Source organism: Rhinoderma darwinii, chromosome 3 (assembly GCF_050947455.1).
Source record: "Rhinoderma darwinii isolate aRhiDar2 chromosome 3, aRhiDar2.hap1, whole genome shotgun sequence".
Lineage (NCBI taxonomy): Eukaryota > Metazoa > Chordata > Amphibia > Anura > Rhinodermatidae > Rhinoderma > Rhinoderma darwinii.
Window position 1 is genome coordinate 425,215,334 of NC_134689.1, and position 11,844 is coordinate 425,227,177.

The following is an 11,844-nucleotide window of genomic DNA, read 5'->3' on the forward strand; positions in this document are numbered from 1 at the left end:
GGTATGACTACGCTCCCAACACCTTACACTCCTCATACACCTTATACCTTCTCTACTCATGAGGTTATGATCATATATCAGGTATGACTACGATCCTCACACCTTATACTCCTCATACATCTTATACCTTCTCTACTCATGAGGATATGATCATATATCAGGTATGCCCACGATCCCAACACCTTATACTCCTCATACACCTTATACCTTCTCTACTCATGAGGTTATGATCATATATCAGGTATGACTACGATCCTCACACGTTACATTCAGAAACCTTGGTGTAAGGGATCGTCGCACCTGTATGGCCTGGCATAAAAACTACTGGGATTGACAGCAATAAATTAATGAGCACAGAGATTTGTTTGCTCAACAATTTTACGTTTGTTTGGCTGCCCTGATTTTTAAGGGTGTAGGTAAGAGTGTCAAAGGCTATGAGTATATAAAATGTTACGGCTTTTGGAGATTAGTTTCTCAGATATTGTTTCTTTATTAGATATTGTTTCCTTATTGTAAATGAGCCTAAAATACATCCGTCGTGATGAGGTTTTTCTGGGCGAACTGCACAACGCAGGTTCATGAGTTGTGGTAGGCTTACTCTGGGATATTTACAAACATCATTATTATAAACCTCAAACAATATGAACAATACGACCACAACTAATAATATAAAATCAGCTATCACCAATCTCAGTACCCCCCCTCCAGGTTTGGATTCCATCAGTGCCATAGACAGTAAGAGACACTCCAGTGTTTTTTTTTGGTTTTTTTTGGCCCCTGTTTGTAATTTACACCAGGTAAAGGTAGGGCAGTTTATTCTCTTACTGGGCGCATTTTTGCAGTAATATCCCAGGTGCAATTATGTCTCGTGACCGCACTGTGACCCGACGATTCCTACAGAATCTGCTGTGTGGAGCGGAAGTCTCTTTCACCATGCATTCCTATGAGACGCTAAATGTGAATCTCATAGGAGTGCATGGTGAAAGAGACCTCGGGTCCACACAGCGGACGTTGTAGGACTTGGCAGGTCATAGTGTGGTCATGTGACATAATTGCAGCCGGGATATTTCTGCAGCAAAGCACTCAGTAAGAGGATGACCAGTCTTACCTTTTACTGGGTGTACTTTACAATAGGGCGTCACAAAATAAAAAAAATCTAGAGTGTCTCTTTAAAGAAAGGCATATTTGTTCCTTATAGGACGACAACTTTGACTCCAAGTGTAACATGGACAGGTTTTACGATCCTAATAAACAAATTAATGGCTCAAAAATAAGTCAGTTGTAAGAGAAATGAGTAATGAATCACAGGAAAAGAAGATTAGGTAACTACATAAAGAAGACAAAGCATAAAGTGACAAATAAGAAAAAGTATAAAAAGCTCCAGTGAAAAAATAAATTACTTAGCTTGGCTCCAATCCCGAAGGAGAGACGGGTCTGGTGGGCAGGTCGTCAATGCCGACCAGTGTCAGCTAGCAGAACTGCCCTTATTTAGGGCAGAGAAAAACAGAAAAATATTTTATATACATATTTTCATTGGATGCTATTGGCTGAATCAGAACCAAATGGCCCATTGTAAACAATTCGCTGAAATCAAGTCTACTCCCTTCTTAAAAGATATTATTGTAATTGTTTTGATCAATAAAGCCAGAGAAGGAACCCTAAAATGCTGGAGAGAAACTGGTATAGGTTGACTCTACATCTTTGACGGTGCCAGGTTCCTCTTTTGACATCTATGGTGATGCCAGGTTCGTCTTTTGGGATCACCAAAGCTGCTAGACCCAGTTTTGTGCATCACCAAAGGTGAAGTGATGGCCCAGATGGCACTGTACACACACTGTGTGGTTAAAAATAAAAACACTGATGCATTACTGATTTATTTCTGATGTGGCACAATCACAGCAGTTTTCTGAGCATTCACATGGAACTTGGGGGGCATATTCATATTTTGGGGTGACCGCCCCAAAATGTCAAAATTTCACTCTGGGTTCTATCTAAGCACTATAGCTTTACAGTGAAGTGGTAGTGAAAGTACATTGATGTTGGATCGTTACAGGATGAAAGTTCTGAAGCACCGAAAACAGCAGTACTCCTATTATTAACTACCAGGTTCACTTTTGGATCACAGATGGTTCACATAGAGCTCACAGTAACATAGCACATAAAGGTGATTCAAAACTGCATACACTAATGCATTAGTGATGTGGCACACTCACAGCAGTGTTCTGAGCCTTCACATGGAACTTGGGGGGCATATACAGATTTTGGGGTGACCGCTCCAAAAGGTCAAAATTGCACTCTGGGTGCTATCTAAGCACTATAGCTTTACAGGGAGGTGGTAGTGAACGTACATTGATGTTGGATGGTTACAGGATGAAAGTTCTGAAGCACTGAAACCAGCAGTTCTCCTATTATTAACTAGCAGGTTCACTTATGGATCACAGGTGGTTCACATAGGGCTCACAGTAACATAGCACATATAGGTACTTACTAGTGTGGTACTCACAGCCGTTTTCTGAGCCCTTGCAAGAAACTTGCACTCTGGGTGCTATATGTGATATTTAAATATCTTTCTCGTGTGATAATACCATGTCAAATCTGATTTCAGATGGATCTGTGTAAAAACACTGTGTAATTGCTAAAGCACTTATCTTATATTCATCAGTGGATTTTAGCGAAAACTCGATCATTTCAAAAATCCACATCAAAACAGCTCCTGCATGCATGCCTATCACCCTTTCCTAAGCCCTGTTATGGGATACACTCAAAGAAGTGTTACAAACCTTCACAGGAATTATGGGGGGGGGGGGCTGACTTACATTTTGGGGTGACTACCACAACATGTCAAGAAATGCACTCTAGGTGCTATATGTGCCCAGGGGCTTTAAATATATTTCTCGTGTGATAATACCATGTCAAATCTGATTTCATATGGATCTCGGAAAAAACACAGTGTAATTGCTATATTCATCACTGGATTTTAGCGAAAACACGATCATTTAAAAAATCCACATCCACACAGCTCCTGCATGCATGCTTATCACCCCTAATTTTTTAGGATATGTCAGAGTCTCAAGAGCTACATGTGTAATAAATATAAGGGATATTCAACGGTTAGTTTTGGAGATGTTAATTTTGTAATAAAAATAAATTAATAAGGGAATTTCAATATTTTTATTGGGCAAAAGAGGGGTACCCTTTTAGAAAAGACGACCGATCCAGGTGTCATATTGTTCGGCTCTGCAAGGTGAACGAATGGGCGCCTAGCTCGCGTCCATCGGACCCACGGTTCTGTTTCAAATCCATGTCATAATCCGGCCATTATACTGTATGGTGCAGCCATGGGGGGCATTACAATGTATGGTGCAGCTATGGGGGTATTATATGGTATGGGGCAGCTATGGGGAAGCAGACCCTTGAAATTGTTTAGGGTAGGTCATAGTGTCAACTGCTACAGGTGTGAGAAGTTTGATGGCTTTGTGGCGGTTCGCTTTTAAGACATTATATTTTTATTAGAGCTAAATTGTAAACATGCGTAAAAATAGCCGTCGCTCACAAGGCTTTTGTGGTCCAAGCGCGCGTCACATAATCAACAGTTAGTTTTTAAGATATTCATTTTTTAATAAAAATAAATTGAAACCGTGTGTAGAAACAGGCGTCGCTAGCGAGGATTTTCCTCGCTAACCGTGCAACCTATCTTCACGAGTCTTGGTGTACATAGTCATAGTCAGGAGATGGTGACGTATAATGGTTTTGGGGCTCGTAAGTCCACATTGAGCGGTTACGGAAAACGTTTGGTAAAACTATCAATATTAAGCTCTAAATAAGGAAATTCCGCCAAGTTTATGGGGCAAAAGAGGAGTCGGCTTTTAGAAAAGACGACCGAGTCAGGTGTCGTAGTGTTCGGCTTTGCAAGGCGAACGAATGGACACCTAGCTCGGGTCCATCGGGTCACGGTTCAGTTTTCGACTCAATCAAAGTTTTCTACTACGCGTTTTGAGCGTTTTTACTGGACGTGAACCATGCGTGCCACCGCCACGAAACTGCACATTTTTCCTGCTTAGACCTTTAGTGGTAAACTTCTGGAGTCAGAAACGACGTCGGTCGCTTCCCTGAAGATTTCATTTTTCACTTTGCACCGCCGGCGGTGCAGGCGAAAGTCAATAACGGACCGCGTCCGTCCATACAAAACTTTCGGTCCCAAAAGTTAAAACAGACTTTAAAACACACTCTAGCGCGCTCGGAATTTTTTCGCCACTTAAACTCTAGAGCGCTTGTTAGAGGCTGTGAAGGTTACACCTGCACCTGAACCCAATTGGTTGCCCCAAATTTTCTCTTCCGCTTACAATTCCACCCATCCAGGATGACATTCATTGCACGTAGCCATCCCCTTATCTTCTCATCATCTTGTTACACAAGGGTGTGGAGGGTGTAGTCATTAGGCCCCTTGTTTATGAATCATTTTTGGGTATTCAACAACATCTTCTTTAAACACAGCAAAACATATTTCTCTAAGCATCGATTTGACATTGAACTTAACATGGAGTGTAGAACAATTAGAAAAAAATGCTAGAGTTAGTTAATTTCTTTCTTAATAAAAAACACCACCAAAAATACATAAAAAATGCTTGAAACGCAGCACACAAGTCTGTTTCCTTATGTTTATCTAGCCTTATGTAGAGCATGATTCAAAACTGTTCAACTATTTCTTATAAGAACATAAACTCCTTTATATATATTATTCTCTAATACGTTCTACATTTACATCGACAGATATATAAATAAAAATGAAAGAACTAACATGGGTTGAATTCATTGTTCATTTGTTGTAGTATTTTTTCTATGGCCTTCCTCAAGCTGTAGATCATAGAGTTAAGTAGAGGAGTCACAACATTGTAGAACAGGGAGAGAAGTTTCTTTGCATCGTTCATATTTGGAAATAAATAGATACTAATAAGGGAGCCATAATATAAAGACACCACCGCCAGGTGAGAGCTGCAGGTGGAGAAGGTCTTCTTTCTACCAGATACAGACGGGATCTTCAGTACGGTGAAGATAATATACACATATGAAATGATGATAACCATGAAGGGGCAAATTACTAGAGGAACGGCTATTAACTTACTTTCCATTTTCACTATAAACGTGTCTGAGCAGGAAAGTTCAAGTATCGGGTCAAAATCACAGTAGAAATGGTCAATGATGTTTGGTCCACAAAATACTAAATTACTTATCGTTAAAGACATCATCAATATTATACAAAAAACAAACAACCCAGAGACAATAAGCATTTTTACACAAAATGTGAGGTCCATGACGGAGGTGTAATGAAGAGGGTTACAGATGGCCTGATACCTGTCATAGGACATGATGGTCAGGAGAAGACATTCTATTGACTCTGTGGCTAAAAAACAATACAATTGTATCAAACACCCAATAAAAGAGACAGAACTTCCTCCATACAACACAATATGGAGCATGTTGGGTACTATGGTGGTGGTGAGTAGAATATCTAAGAAGGAGAGTTGTGTGAGGAAGAAGTACATGGGAGAGTGGAGTGGCCGGCTGTAGGACACCACTAGAATGATGAGGAGGTTTCCACATACAGTCACACAATAGGTTAGAAGCATCAGAAGGAAGAAAACGTTTTTTTACACTTTGGAAATTTTGAAAACCCAAGAGAACGATTTCAGTCACAATGGTGAAGTTGTAATATTGCATAGTCATGATCATGATTACTTTTGACAACAATTGTGAATAAGTATTGCTAATGATATAAAATTCTTGCTTTGATGGGTTTACCAGAAGATGATACAGGTTCCACCTAAAAAAGAAAGACTGAGTAGAAGAAAATGAACTTTAATCAAGTGATTTTTCTTTAAAAAAGCAGATTTCTTAAGGGAAAACTACAAGTCTACTCTTCTCTTACACCTTCCCTTCAAGACCAGGATAATAAAATACGCATTATGCATAAACAATTCAGTGCAGGATCACAGCTGCCGTGTTTGCCTCCTTAGCATCTCCATATAAGTTTTCGATAGATTGGAGGCCTATAAGGGCAGGTCTATCTTTTCTATTGCATCAAATTTGTTTAGTATACTTTTTGCTCAATCATTATCAATAGAGATGAGCGAACCGGGACAACCGAACCCAGTTTCGGCCCGAACTTCCGGAAAAGTTCGGTTTGCAGCGAATCCGAACTTCACCGGGTTCGGCCGAACCCGTTTTAACCGAACCCGGCTACATTTTGGCGCCTGCCACATGTTACATCTAAAATGGAGGATTTCACAAGATCACCTGACATCAGGCTACCCCATAATGCCTAGCAAACGGCTCTCCCAGCCAATCGGGAGGCAGCATAGGGGCGGGCTCAAGCCTGCAATAATAGTCTATGCACGGAGCTCAGCGGCCATTTTACAGACAGGAGCTGTAGGGATAGCATCTCTGTGCAGTAAGGGAAAGCTTTAGGAATCTAAAAGGCAGGAATCCAGCAATCGAAGGGGCTCATCCACTACTCACTACTCACTACTCAGCCAGTGTGTGAATACGCTTTTATAAGGGGCTCATCCCCGTTGCATCCAACTTGCAATACAGGCAGGCTTTGTAGTACTACAACGCCCAGCATTCCCTGAGTAGGTGCACAGTGTCTGATAGAAATTCTCATTCATTGCCATTTGGCAAGCCAGTGTCAGTGTGAATACGCTTTTAGAAGGGGCTCATCCCCGGCCGTTAACATAACAAACAAATAACAATACAACTTGCAATACAGGCAGCCTTTGTAGTAGTGGTAGTAGTAGTACTACAAGGCCCAGCATTCCCTGAGTGCACCGCGGCGTGGCTGATAGAAATTCTCATTCATTGCCATTTGCCAAGCCAGTGTCAGTGTGTGAATACGCTTTTAGAAGGGGCTCATCCCCGGCCGTTAACATAACAAACAAATAACAATCCAACTTGCAATACAGGCAGCCTTTGTAGTAGACGTAGTACTACAAGGCCCAGCATTCCCTGAGTGCACTGCAGCGTGGCTGATAGAAATTCTCATTCATTGCCATTTGGCAAGCCAGTGTCAGTGTGTGAATACGCTTTTAGAAGGGGCTCATCCCCGGCCGTTAACATAACAAACAAATAACAATACAACTTGCAATACAGGCAGCCGTTGTAGCAGTAGTAGTACTACAAGGCCCAGCATTCCGTGAGTGCACTGCGGCGTGGCTGATAGAAATTCTCATTCATTGCCATTTGCCAAGCCAGTGTCAGTGTGTGAATACGCTTTTAGAAGGGGCTCATCCCCGGCAGTTAACATAACAAACAAATAACAGTCCAACTTGCAATACAGGCAGCCTTTGTAGTAGTAGTAGTACTACAAGGCCCAGCATTCCCTGAGTGCACAGTGGCTGATAGAAATTCTCATTCATTGCCATTTGCCAAGCCAGTGTCAGTGTGTGAATACACTTTTAGAAGGGGCTCATCCCCGGCCGTTAACATAACAAACAAATAACAATCCAACTTGCAATACAGGCAGCCTTAGTAACAGTAGTAGTACTACAAGGCGCAGCATTCCCTGAGTGCACCGCGGCGTGGCTGATAGAAATTCTCATTCATTGCCATTTGCCAAGCCAGTGTCAGTGTGAATGCGCTTTTAGAAGGGGCTCATCCCCCAGGTTTTGATTCAACTTGCTGCACTCCAGCAGTGAAATGCCTGGTAAAAAAAAGGTTGTGAAAGGAGGGGGGAGAGGAAAAAACACCCATGCCGTCTCCTCTTCCAGTCCAAATGTTGGATCTGTTGGTGCCAGACCCAGTACCAGCATTTGTGGCACAAGACATGTGCCCAGTTCCACTAGTAGCAAGCCATGTGCCTGCTGGTAGTAGTAGCAGTATCAGCAAGCCAGACTTGTCCATCTCCTCCTGTGGGCGGGTTACTTTAGACAATACGGCCATTGTGGACTGGTTGGCTGGCTCGCGGTCATCTCAGCAGGAAGACTCTGACGATCTGGCTTCAAGCCAGGTTTCGTTGGATTCCAGATCCTCTACAGTTCCTTGGCACAGTGACAGTAGTAATATAGGTATTTCTAGTGTTTCCATTCCATCATCTATGTCTTCGCTCCCCCTTCCTAGCGGGAAGCAATCTTTCCTGAGAGTCCTAAGAGACATCTCCTCGGGTGTGAAGGAAGATACTGAACAACATAGTGATGATGATGATTTGTTTTCCGCGAGTCAGCCAACGGAGTGTGTTGCCGCGGTGGTGGAGGTGGAAGCGGTGTCCGAGACACATAGCTGCGGTAGTGGGGGTGTTGGTGGTGGTAGCCGTGGTGGCAGACGCAGTAATGAGGGGGGGCATGGAGCCCGCCATGATGTCACATCACATTCACAACACAGTGACAGAAGTGGCGGGGATGATGAGGAAGGCTATGATGATGATGTTGTTTTAGACAGGACGTGGGAACCAGGTGACGAGGTGATGACGGCGTCAGAGGAGGAGGGTAGTAGTGGCGGCACTGGCTGTGATAAACAGCCAAGCCGAGGTAGGGGCAGAAGTCAATCTGCAAAACGTTGCAGCGGTAGGGTCAGCTCTAGAGCCGGTGACGGCAACACTGATGCTGGTGTAGGCTCCCGAAAAAAGCCTGCCAGACAAGGGGCAAGCTCGGGTGGTGGTGGTGGTGGACGTGGTACTACCTCTTTACGGTACTCTGCCGTGTGGCAATTATTTTGTACCTTCCCGGAGGACGAAAACATGGCACAGTGCCGTATCTGCAAGCAGAAAGTAAGGCGTGGGCAGGGCAGCAATGTAGGAACTACCGCTCTACGTAAACACATGGAGCGGCATCACAAGGCCATGTCAGGCAATCGACATGCCCCACCATCATCATATACATCTAATGAAGACCCCTCTGCAGCTGCTGCTGCTGTTCCGAGTCCCTGTCATCTAAGTAGTAGCCAGGCCTTATCCACCATGTCGTTGTCATCATCATCATCACTGTCATCTAGTGCTCCTCCTACGTCCCGTCAGTTATCCATTACGGAATCGTTGTCCAATAAGCAACAATATATACCCAGTCATCCACATGTCGTGCGGCTTAATTCACACCTGGCTAAGTTGTTGGTGGTGCAGTCGCTGCCGTACCACCTGGTCGACTCCGCCGGCTTCAAGCAATTGATGGCGTGCGCTCAGCCTAGGTGGCGAATACCTAGCCGACATTACTTCTCCAAAACAGCCGTCCCTGCCTTGCACAAGCATGTGGAGGAAAAGGTGTGCCAGTCCTTGCAATTATCCGTGTGCAGCAGGGTACATGCCACCGTCGACACGTGGAGCAGCAACTATGGGCAGGGACAGTACATGTCTTTCACGGCCCACTGGGTCAATATTTTGCAGTCCGATGCACCACCGCAGCAATGCCAGGCATTACCACCTCCACGCTTGTATCTTTCTGGTTCAACTCCGGACACCAGGTGCCTACCATCCTCCTCCTCCTACTCCTCCTCCTCCTTGCCTTCCTCCTTGGAGGTCTTCCCGTCCCCGACAGGACACAGCGTATCTTCTACTCCGCCTTCCTCCTCTTTTCATAGGTGCAAGGTGAAGCGCCACAACAATGTCTTACACCTGCTGAGCCTGGGCGAGAAAAGCCACACAGGGCAGGAGCTGCTGCTGTGCATCAAGGAGGAAATCGCACGCTGGCTGTCTCCTCTGAAACTCACACTGGGCAATGTTGTCTCTGATAACGGCAAGAACGTTGTGGCTGCACTGCGTCTAGGTCACCTGACACACGCTCCTTGCATGGCACATGTGATCAATCTGGTCATAACACGCTTCTTAAAGTCATATGTTGGTTTGAAGGGTGTGCTGGCTATGTCCAGGAGGGTTTGCGTTCGCTTTAGACGTTCGTATGCATTTAAGCACGCATCCTGGACTTGCAGCGTCAAAACAATCTCCCAGAACACAGCCTGATTTGGGACGTTCCAACACGCTGGAATTCCACCCTGCACATGTTGGACCGTCTGTACGAACAGCGGAAAGTCGTGAATGATTTCCTGATGCAGCAGATGGGCAGCGTTTGGAGCCTGTGTAATTTCGAGCTCAGGCACTGGCAGCTGGTTAGAGACGCATGTCGCGTTTTGAGGCCCTTTGAAGAGGCCACAAGATTTGTGAGCCGTGACGCTAGTGGAATGAACGATGTTATGCCGCTGATATTCATTATGGAGCAAACGCTCACAGCGATGATTCAGCAAAGGATGGAGGAAGGATCACATCTGGCTATGGATGTTGAGGAGGAGGAGGAGGAAGATGAGGAAACAGGACCTGAAGAGGAGCTGTATTTGGAGATGGAATCACAGGAAGGGATAGGGGACGAGGCAGCCGCACAACATGACAGTGATGGTGGTGATGACGAGTCTGACAATGACCTTGATGATGGACAACCATGGCAGTATGGGGCGGAGATGGAACCAACCGGGCCCTCTGAAACGCTGGCCAGGATGGCGAGCTGTATGCTTCGTTACTTGCGCACTGACTGTCGTATTGTTAGCATGAAGCAAAGAGATGAGTACTGGATAGCCACACTTTTAGACCCTCGGTGTAAAGCCAGAATGGGGGAGTTTTTTGCGCCTTCCGAGAGGGAGGCAAAATTGGCTTATTATCGAGAGAAGCTATGCAGCCAGCTTGTCACGGCTTTCAAACGGCAAACACCTGCTGCAAGCATGTCTGACCGGGGGGCCACTCTCCGTTACCCACTGTCTCATCGTTCCACCGCCTCTGGCAGAGCTACCTCTGCAATAGGCGGCAGCCGCGGCAGCAGCAGCAGCAGCCAATTCAGTTTGGAAAATATGATGACAACATTTTTACATCCAATACCCCGAGCTGACACACATCGTAGTCACCAAAGGGATGTTCACCATCACCAGGTGCAGCACCTAAACAACCAGGTTCACTCGTACCTGGACTGTGCCCTTTCTCCGTCAGAAATGCTGATCCCAGACCCCATGGACTTCTGGGTCAGCAGATTGGATCATTGGCAAGAACTGGCCCAGTTTGCCATGGGTGTAGTGTCTTGTCCACCCTCCAGTGTAGCGTCAGAGATGGTATTCAGCGCGGCAGGGGGCTACGTCACCCCTAAGCGAACAAGATTGTCCGCCAACAGCTTGGAAAATCTCACGTTTCTGAAAATGAATCAAGCGTGGATCGGTGAGGATTTTAAAAAAAACCCTGTGCCTGATGCCAACGATTAGATCTGACATTGCTGCTGCTGCCGCTGCCGCCTGCTGCTGCCACCTGCTACTACGGGATTCTGTCCTGTCCACTCTTTTTTTAATGTGCTGCTACTACTACTACCACCCTTGCTGTCTGTGTTGGCTACCTCTACTACCACCAATACACCTCCACTGCCGTCTGCTACAAGCAGGCCTGCCCCACCACAGGGCTTTGTCCTGTGACTGTCGTCCAGTCTCTTTTTTTAATGTGCTGCTACTACTACTACTACTACCACCCTTGCCAATAAAAAGGGTAAATTTTTGGAGGGCTTGTCAAAAGCCATTGCTTGTTGCTTTTACATCCATGTATGGAACTCTTTTATTATAAAAGTAAAAAAACATAACAACAACATCAGCCGATGTAAACCATAACCAAAATACAACATATACAAACATAAACATAAGACATTATATACATACTTTTAAATACATCACTGTATTCCTCCATGTTCCTGGACTTGGCCAATTCCTCATCCAGCTACACTCATCCGCATTCGACCTTTATCGTTTCCCCCCGCCTCCTCCCCGTATACATTCGCCCCCACTCACTCCCTTCCGTACTAATTTGAAACAATCAGTCGGAATGTGTCAAACCCCCCGACATAC